General features: G+C 29.9%; 1 protein-coding gene across 1 annotated transcript in view; it reads right to left on the bottom strand.

Annotated features, from left to right (window-relative positions):
* Nucleotides 1–4,919: 4,919 nt before the first annotated feature.
* The window catches only part of LOC145279849 (uncharacterized), a 67,343-nt gene continuing 61,091 nt past the window's right edge, over nucleotides 4,920–11,171 (bottom strand). The window contains exon 3 of the mRNA XM_080131295.1: nucleotides 4,920–7,520. The gene's annotated coding sequence lies outside the window, so the exon portion shown is untranslated. The remainder of the gene's footprint in view (nucleotides 7,521–11,171) is intronic.

The raw sequence follows: 11,171 nt of genomic DNA, 5'->3' as shown, positions 1-11,171 counted from the left end.
GGTCAACAAAGATAGTAAATTTCTTCTTGCATCTGGAAAGTTTGTCGAAGTTCTCATTCCCTTTGTGACTGTCTCTCCGTACAACATTTGGGTCTGTTAGAGAGAACAACAGGACAGGAATATTTGTGGAGCATGTCTTTTTTTTTGTCATTTTGACAGAGTGTGTACACTCGTTCAATATAATTCTCATTATGTGTTTTGTTTTTAAAAATTTTGATCTTGTCACTAACAGGAGAAATGCTCCATTATAACACATGAAATCGAAAAGAGAAAAATGCTGCAGGTCACATTTTCTTTCCTATACTAAGATTCCATACGTTGATGAAGGAGAATTTTTTTTTCCTTGTTTTATTATTTTCTAATTTAAAATTTGGAATGTTTCCTTTTGCAGTTTGGAGGTGGATAACTTAAAACATTTGTGTTTACAAAGTAATAATTTCTATAATCATAAAGAAATACATGATAAATGTGAAGTGTTTATAAAATGCAGGATTAAAAAATTCCAAGGAAACATTTTTAAATAAATCAGCTATGAATTAACCATCATAATATAGTGAAGGCAGAGTGTGGCAAGCAAAGCAATGGCAATCGTCATTCCTTATATGAACATCAAGAGGTGCCGCAGCGACTACCACCTGCAAGAGCTTTGCCATCGTTATAGGCCTCTTTATTATTATTTTATAAAGTAAGAAGACTTATTTCACCATTTGATTTACATATGCATATCTGTACATACCACAAAAACGTATGTAAATTAGATGGCCATGCTAAAAAAGAAAAAAGAGTTACTACTTTGCTAAAGGCTAACAGAGATTAAAAAAATATAAGGTAGTTATCGAATCAACAAAGAGGTGAGAAAAATACAACTAACAGAGACAGGTGACTTGTTTAGTTAATTATGGATAATAAGAACAATTAAGGTTTTTTTTTTTTAAATATAATTTAATTTCAGAATTAAAGTGTATTTTAGCATGTAATTTGTGATATAAATATATATAACATTATATATATATAACCATATGGAAAAATCATTAACTCATATTTAGCCTAATAACAAATTCTTACAATTTCTCTAAAACCCTGCACATCCAGACAAGTTACACACATTTTGGTAAGTATTTATGAATTCCCAGCATGACAATTTTATCAGAAAGATGATATGTAGTAGTTTAAAATTGTATGTTTTAAAGATTATAACATGCTAAACATATTGCCATTAAAATCAGTTTATGAAATGAGAGAGGAAAAAAAAAGAACACTTAAAATTAATAAATTAGCAAACATACCGATATATTTCCAATATGGCCGCTCTGTAAAACTAATCTCTATATAAATTTGATTTTAATAGATTTCAATGCCAATATGTTTAGTATTTCATAATCTTAAAAAATAGATATAATTTTTGAGCTACTGCATAAAAATATCATATAGTGAAACTTTATGTTTATCCATATGCAAGTGACAGAAAAATATAATAGTTTATTAAGAGAAAAAGAAACAGAGGAATCATGTTTGTTTTTTTTAAAGATATTGATGTCATGTAGTGGTCAAATGCTTCATTAGAAACGATAACAACAAAAGAAACTAATAAAAGAAAGATTGAAATACAACTTCTTATGTACATGAGATTATCCTAGATCAAAAGGAGATAAGTATAAAGGAAATATTCACTGTAGCTAATTGCTAATATTTGAAAAAAAAAAAAAATCTGACAAAGCATTGTACAAATGTAAATATTGTCTATTTATTTATTTAAAGGGGCACATGAGAAAATGATGTTTTTTGTCTTTTGTTTAATAATACAAATGACCAACAATAATACTTGACTTTCAACTTCACCATTTATTAATATTATATTTTTATTATTTATGAAAATATTTATTATTCATTAAAGGTTTTATTAATCAGTTTGTCAAAATTAATGTTAAGTTTTGAAATATAACAGCAGTAATAAACAAGTCAGCCATTTTAAAATCTATTACTAATAAAAATTGTTGATGCATTTACTATCATGATACTTGGAAATTTGAAGTAGAAAAGGAGAGGATCTCTTGTTATTTTCAATTTAAAAATAAATAAATGACAGACATCTTGAAATGGAAAGCAAACATGAAAAACTGTAAAATAAAATAAGTTAATTCAATTTTTTAAGGTGTTATTTATTTTTACTTTCTTAATCATATCAATATAGCTTCAGTAAGTTCATATTTAAAATATTTTACCCAAAGCTCCTAATAGTGTCCATGATACAATCCATTTTTTTAAATCCTGTACTCATAAAATAATACCCTGTTTTGCACTATATTCTTGATAACTAATTTTTTTTTTTTTTACATGGAGTCACCACTTATCAAGGCCCAGGAGCCACTCAGGGATAAGGGTTATATGAAGATTTTATGCAGATGTATAGAAAGTAATTTCTGGCTTGAATAAAAAGTTTGAAAACTGCAAAAGTTAAATGTTAATGGCTCATTTATGCTTTCAAATTGAAATTAAACCATTAATTTTCTCATCTGTCCCAGTTGAATTAAAGAAACATTATTTTAATTATAAATATCTATAAAAACTTTAAACATAAACTTAGTATTTATATTTTTTAACTTCATCCAGAATTTTCTTCTTCCATTTAAAACTTAGATCCAAATAGTATTTATGCTGATTTATCAAACTTTGATTCTGACTAGCCAAAATTTGTTATTGTTGTACCATGTTATTAGCATTATAATTTACTGTGCTACAATTTAAAAAGTTATGTATTTTCACTCAGACAACTGGTAATTTCATATAAAATGAACATTAAAGTAAGTATGTTAATGGTTATAAATTGTAATAATTAGTTTACACGCTATTTTAAGACATAATAGCTTGCAATTTTTCTCTTTTTATGAAACACAAAATATTTGTTTAGCCCTCCAAAGATTTTTCCAAAGAAGCTCTCCAAGATATTTTAAAAATTAAAAATTGTTTAATATTCCTTTTCACAGTGTGTGTGTATATATATATGATTTAATATATCATTTTGTTTTTAAATCCTCGAAACAGCGTTTCATGGTAAACAACTGATGATCCCTTAAACTTAGCACTATTGTGAATTTAAGAAAGCATGTTCATTCAGTGATTGCAGGAGATGATTTACTTACAAAATAATTTTTTACTGAAAGATGAAAAATTAAAAATATTTTTTTATTATTTTTAAGGTTAAAAGCACTTCCAAGATTCTCTCTCTATATACACACACACACATTTAAATCAATCTTTTAGAATTAACAACAAAGATCTCATCAACTTGCAAAAACTATAACATTTCAATATTTCATTGTATAGTGAGATAGACCTGAGCATTTTTAAAGATTTAAATTCATTTAAAATTGTATTACAAATAAAAAGCATACACAATGGTATCAAAGGTGTTTATAGCTGTTTCTAGATGTTTTTTTTTTTGTTTTGTTTTTCAGTAATATAATATAAAATTTATTTAAACAGCATCTTTCTTCAGAATGATAGTCTGGAGGATTTTTCATTTTCATCCAGAAAAAAAAAAATATAAACATAACTTTTATGTTATTCTTCGAGGACATGCATAAAGAAAACACTGTTTGGAGCATTTTACCCTGCCTTTATTTACTCCCAAAAGAGAAGTTTTCGGTCATGCTCAACACATGTTTGGAAAAATATGTGCGTGCCTTCACTTAGAAGTAAAGAATAAACTGTTTGACAAAGGAGCTGGTTCTATGAAGCCTATAACATGATCAGTCAAGCACAGAAAAATTTAAGCTCACTTAAAAAGCAACACAGAAACCATCATTTAAAATATCATAATGTATAAACATTATCTCTATTGATATTACTATAGCTTAGCGGAGAAGAAACCATAATACGGCAGAAATATATTTGATATTTTGTTGTTTGAAATTTAAGTGTTTTTAAAAGATTTTCAAATTGTTGATTTAGGTTAAATTCAGGTTTATATAAATATGTTCTAACTTTAGTTGTATTCTAATGAGAACCAGAAAGATCTTACCTCCATTTTACAAAAATGAAATGACTGTCATAAATTTGTTTAGTTCTGATCTATATTGTGTGTGTGTGTGTAGAGATAAAAGATAAGAAATGGAATCAAATTAACTCATGACAAGTTTTTATATTTCATCTTCATTATAATGAATAAAAAAGTGGACAAACGTTATTTTCTACTTTTATAAAAATTAGATATTTGAACAAGAAAGAAAAAAGAGAAAAAGGACAAAAAGCAGAAAGAAAAGAATGGGTATCTATTGTTATTTAATAAAAACAACAAAAACAATGACAGACATCTTGAAAGAAAAGAGAGAAGGAAGATTGCTAAAGAATTTTTTTTTTTTCACTCAATTCTGATGAAGTCTTTTCATAATAAAGATGAAATATAAAATCTTGCTATAGGAGTTGAGTCAATTCTATAGTTTTGGTATATCTGCTTTTTCCATTCATCTGTACATTTTGTCTGATTTTATCCAAACTTTTTCTTTCTAAACAAATCAATACAATAACCATTTGTATAGGAACATCGCTTCTCACAAAGCCCTCATCAGATGACTAAGTTCTGGCTTGGTCTTGAAGCTGAAGCATCATCCTAGAGCTCCCTGAAAATACTGTCATGCTATCAGACATTGCTAGTCACTCTGTGGGACATAAATGAGCAATGAAACATTTACAGTAACATAATGATGGCTAAAGCGGGCGCAGACTGAAAACACAGAAACACTTTCATCAAACTCATACTTGGAAAGGAAGTAACAAAAAAAGCAAAGTCCATAGCAAAAACATAGCAGGTAATCAAATAGCAAAATCAGTTAACTTATAAATAAATCTGGTTTACTAATAACAACAGTGGATGATGGTGGCCAAGTGTTTAACTGTGGGTGTACCAAGTTTGAATCCAGTTCATTTCACAGAAACATTTTCACCAAACCCACACTTGACCTTGTGTCTCATCTTCTGGAGAGAAATAAAAGATTTGATGAAATTTCTCTTCAGAAGCATCATAGTAAAAACATAAAACCCATATTAAAATCCCTGCTTGAGTTTAAGGTGTTTGTGAAAAGATTACTTGGGACATGCCCCAGGTAATATGAATGAATGCAGGAATGGGGGGGGGGGTCTCTATTTAGTCAGGGTTTATAATATCCCAACTAAAAAAAAAAAAAAAAAAAATTCATTATCTATTTTTTTTTTTTTGCTTAAGAACTTTTGAGATGAGGATTAATAATTTGGATTATTTGGGCTACTTTTTCCATCTTTAATATCGTTTTTATATCACAACACTTTGGCTGATATAACCTCCGACCTTCCTGCATATGTTCTTGAACTTGGGAATTCTGAACAGTTTCTCCCCCCACCCCAGAGTTCGACAGAAATATTTCACGAATTTGACATAACCGAAGAAGGTTGAAGGTTACATTGGTCGAAACATTGTAAGAATATCAGGCAAAATGAGAACAATAATTCGAACAACCCAAACACAGATCTATTTTCTTATTTAGATACATTTTGCATCAATATGTTCATAATATTCTTCAGCATTAAATCCTTACCCTTGAGTAGCTTTTGGCCTTAATGAGCGGTGATTAATCAATTTATAAAAACAAAAGAATAAAAGGGGGGGGGTACTCTGCGCTTACATTACAAAATGCCTACAAACATCCCAATCACTTTATAGTTGTCATGGTGATTTTGAACAGCAGTTTGTGACCCTTCACATCTACAGAAAAAAAAAAAAAATGCAGACCAACATTAATAAACAACAAGCGACACCAAAACAACAATGATGCAACTGGATTGTCTGTAGATACAAATAGGCGACAGCAAATATTTCCAATTCTCTCACATCAAATAACGCTGGACGTATATGACCCCCTGACGCCTCACCAATTTTTTCTGTTTTACTTTTTTTGGCTACTGATTAAATACCAAATTTTCAGAAATTTTACTTTTTAATTACTCGTTCAATTTTTAAACCGAGCTCAATTTTCTATGTAATGTGGAACACATTCCCACTGGACTGTTTCCCTGCAGATTATAACATCTGCATCTTCAAATCCAATATCAACAAATACTTGCCATAAACCGTCCAGATTCTGTAAATTTTATGCATCATTTTCAATCCTCATCATCATGATTCAACTGATAATTGAGTGACTTTCGGCCTTTATAAATAATAACTTTATAAATAATAACTTTATAAATAATAACTTTATAAATAACTCATTAGTAAAAAACCCCCCCAAAAAAACAGTAAATAAACACAAAGTAAATTTAAGTAAAATAGTTCCTCCCAGCCTCTACTTGATTTTACAACTGGGCTGAGTATCATTTTGCATTAAAATTATAAATATCTTCTCCAATTAATAAATAATCTAAATCAATAAATTACAAATACGTATAAATGTAAAAAAAATATAACTCTCCTCTAAAAGTTTACCAAACTTTTCGACATTATATATTTTTTTTAATTTTCTGAGGATCTGGTGTTGAATCGATTTTGAAAGATGATGATTTAAAAGGGAAAAAAAATTTACTTTAACAAATATTTGGTGGTGAAGAATTCCTTGGAAAGATTTCTACCTTCTATTAAAATTACACATCAAATATAACTTCAACCTAAAAATTAAACTGGTTTATTACAAAAGCTTTAGCATATGAAAATTTGGTATTTAACTGATAATAACCCAAAGATTAAATGAATTTTTTAAAAAATGGTAGGGTGAGCAGGGATAAATGTGTCATATATATCCCCCAAACATCTTTTAAATAAATCTTTTTATCTCGATAGAAATTAAAGAATTACACAACAATTCTCTTGGAATTTAAAAAAGTTTCCAAATTCCCCTTTCTTTAATCTTTTTCTTCTTCTTTTTCCTTCTGAATGTTTTAAATATAACGTTAATTCTGAAAGACTGAAGTAGAATATTTTGGCATTAATCATATGTGTTTTAAAAAAAAAAAGAAAAAAAAAACAGAAAAAAAAACTGTTGTATTTCATTTAAGGTGCTGCAGTTTTTTTTCACACCACCCTCAGCTATATAAATAGAAAGATAAAGAGAAAGAGAGAAGAGTAGGGGGGGGAGGGATCATCCCCTCCTCCACCCGCTTCAACATTGACCCATTGACTCAAAACATAGCAGGAATAAATAACTAAATACATTTGGATGCAGACATTACTGATTGCACATTGGATCCTCAACCAATCTCCGTATAAATAGACCATTCATGTACATCTCCGCCTTTGTGGGTGTAGGTGTGTTGACGGAGGTAGAAGGCTATCTCTATGGATATGTGCGTACATCAGGACTGCTCTTAAAGTAGGTGGGAGGGAAAGGGGGAAAATGAAACATGACCGATTCATCCTCATCTCCCTCCGGATCCAGGACATAGCTGGCTATCTTGCAATTCTGGAGTGTATGTATGTATATATATATATATATATATATATATATCCTATTTCAGCATCAGCAAACTTTATTAAAGCCTTTTTGTGTGTGTGTCTGCAAAGAGAAGAAAAAAAGATATAAAAACGATTACATGATGATTATTATGGCATTTCATGCAAAGTACATTCAAAATACATATTATATAATAATGATAAGATGGTCACTTAATGAGTAATAATAATGCAAGCCATCAAATCTTGGCTATAAATACAAGATCCTTTCTGATGAACACTTATAACAGCTGACTACAGCTGTCTGTCCACTTAACATGTTAATAGGATTTATTTCTCATCTTGTCTGTGGTTGTTGAAGATAGCATCATTAGTTAGAGCATTCAAAATGAAGTTAAAACTTGACTCTTGTTCTTGGATTTGAATTGTATGACTGGCTTGAACAGCTATTTCTACACTGATGATTCCCTAAAAATGAAACACATACAAGTATAATTATTTAGTAATATATATAAACGTCTGTGTTTGTTTACAATATCACGTAAGCTGATATTTGGGCTTGACAATCTTAAAAAAATAATCTTTCTTCTCATAGATAAAAAAAAAAAAAAATTTTACAGGGGAATACTTTACATTACACTAGCCAAGGTTACATCAATGTAATATAAAACATTCCTCTGTAAAAATTCTGCTTTATCTATTAGAGAAGAAGGGCTATTTCTAAGATGGGATTTTTTAATTTTTGATATGTATCGGATGAATTTCTGTACAAAACAAATCTAAAAACACTGCCAGAAATATAAATTACCTTTTTCTGAAATTTGCAAAAAATAGGCTCAGTCGTTTCGGAACCTATGAGAAAGGAACTCAAACACAAAGTGACTTTTATATAGTAGTAGAGATAGAGATATGATATTAAAAGGATTTTCAAAATCCGATGATATGGAAAAGAAGAAACAAAATGCTTGATGATTCATCTGTCCTGGGGGTTTTATTCAAATGACTGTTTTCAAGTGTGAAGTATATTCCTTCAGCTTCCAATTAGTTTCATATATTGAGGATAGAAACATGGATTGTTTTATTCATTTTATTTATTGCAGACTATTATCCTCATCTTTTTTTTTTATTAGTTGTTGTTTCACGACGTTTCGGCCAACTATTCCTCTGGTCTTCGTCAGGTGGTAACCGCGACGGATAGGAACTCTGAATCTCCTGACTGCATTCACTGCAATTACTGCCTTCCATAGTTGTTGTAATCTCACCACGTTTTGGCCAAGTAAGCCTCTGGACGGCTTTGGGTAGGATTGAAACTGCTATATTCAGACAATTCTCATCTGGAACCGTAGAGATTCAATGTCTATCAACTGCGCCACGGTTCCAGGTGAGAATTATCTGAAGATAGCAGTTTCAATCTTACCCAAAGCCGGTCAGAGGCTTACTTGGCCAAAACGTGGTGAGACGACAATAACTATGGAAGGCAGTGAATGCAGTCAGGAGATTCAGAGTTCCTATCCCGTTGCGGTTACCACCTGACGAAGGCCAGAGGAATAGTTGGCCGAAACGTTGTGAAACAACAACCAAAAAAGATGAGGATAATAGTCTGCAATAAATAAAATGAATAAAACTCATCTCAATGAATTCCCATTAAAATAATATATGGATTATTTTATCTTCTTACTGTAATTAATCCATATGTAAATAAGTAAATAATTAAATAACGACAATAAGGTGACAAAACAATCCATATTTCTATCCTGAATATCCAATACTAACTGGAAGCTGAAGTGATATACTTCACATTTGAAACCAGTCGTTTGAATAAAACCCACTAACCTGATGAATCATCATTTTATTTCCTCTTTCCCATTTAAAATTCATATGTATATATATATATATATATATATGCTAAACTTTTAGTCTGTTAAAAAAGGCAAAAGTTAGCTGAGTAGTTTCTGAGAAAACTTCTGGAGCGAATGTGGTATAGTGGCAACTAATTCCTATTAATTCTTACCTGTGGATTGAATGGATACCATGATATTTAGTTTGCTGCACCTTATACATAAATATTAGCCAGATCAAAAAAAAGAAAAGAAAAGCGGAACAGACAGACTAGGTGAAATATAATATAGAAAATATTTAATCAAATGAACTTAAAGACTATCTTTTACAAAAGTGCTCAAGGCAAAGTACAACATTATAAATATACATTATTTATGAACATTTTAAAATGGCCTACACAAATAAAATTACGTTTCAGTGCTCATTGCACCTCATCAGATGCAAAGTTAGGAATGAAAATAATTTATCCAAAAGAGTCTGAGATAAAGATTTCTGACAATCAAATTGCATAATTAGCAGTGATCGCTGTCTGAATGCTGACATAGTTTAACATGTGTATGTGCGCTTTTGTGTGATGCTTGTGTTTTCTAGAGAAAGAAAGGTTAGAGAATCTACACAAAATCTAAAAGTGTATTCGTATGTAAAATTTACCAGGGAAGACAATTTGTAATAGTTCTAATACAAAATCTGCGTAAATTAAAATATCATATTTCAGAATATTTTGTGACTGAGTAATGCCACGTGGTCTACTTGAATCTGTAATTATAAAACTTTGTGGACCTTGCTTGCTTTCTTGCATGCATCTTGTCTTTGCTGATTGGGCAATTCCATCTTTTAAAAAAGGGTGACAGGATATATATATATTAGATGAGAGAAAGAGAGGGAGGGAAAGGAACAAACCGAGTTATGCGTTCAACGTTTCATCTTTATTTCGAGACTTCCTCTGGATGAATGAAATTAAGAAAACAAAAACACCAGTACAAATATTTGAAAATTTTCTTGTGAAAAGTTTGACGCTGTTCCATTTCAGAAACGAAAAAAAAATGTTGGAAATTCAAAAACGGGAGGGGAGGAGAGGCTTTGTTAAAGAGAGGGAGATTATTACTAACGTCATTTAGCCGTTAATATATTTTTAAAAGATATGAATATTCTTTCTGGAAAAAATATGCCCGGTTAAAATTCAAATATAGGTGTGCAACCGAAATGAAATGAGCGTGTTTTTGTTATGTAATTTATTGATTGAGATTATATGTATTAATTATTATAGGAGGTAGTTTTATGGTGTGAGAGTGTTAACCCGTGTCTACAATTAAATTATGTTCTTTTAATAGAAGTTTACTTATTAATGGTACTACATTATAGAAACCTGCACATTGTTTGATTATGCTTGAATTTGCGTTTTTTCCCCGTTTCTGAAATGGAACAGCGTCAAACTTTTCACAAGAAAATTTTCAAATATTTGTACTGGTGTTTTTGTTTTCTTAATTTCATTTCATCCAGAGGAAGTCTCGAAATAAAGACGAAATGTTGATGAACACATAACTCGATTTGTTCCTTTTTATTTCTCTAATTTCCATTATTCTCATCATATATAAATATATATATACATATTTATAAATATATACATATGGACGTGGCTCAGAAGCTAAGAAATGAAGGTGGAGAGTTGTATGTTTTGGTTTCACTCCTAGTTGATGGCATATATATATATATATATATATATATATATACACACATACATATATGCACGCGCGTTTTTAGTTTTTATCTCACTACTATATAATAGGTTTAATATAATAATCGATAGACAATTGTCTCTATAATGATGAATACATAATCTGCATGAATTAAAATATCATATTTAAACATTTTATGATCAGGCAATGCCAAACAGCATGCTAATATATGTATAAAA

The sequence above is a fragment of the Euprymna scolopes genome, chromosome 7, assembly GCF_053919585.1.
Source record: "Euprymna scolopes isolate OS-2025 chromosome 7, ASM5391958v1, whole genome shotgun sequence".
In the NCBI taxonomy this organism is placed as follows: domain Eukaryota; kingdom Metazoa; phylum Mollusca; class Cephalopoda; order Sepiida; family Sepiolidae; genus Euprymna; species Euprymna scolopes.
Note: the sequence above shows the minus strand (reverse complement) of the source record. Positions and strands in the feature narration are given on the sequence as shown.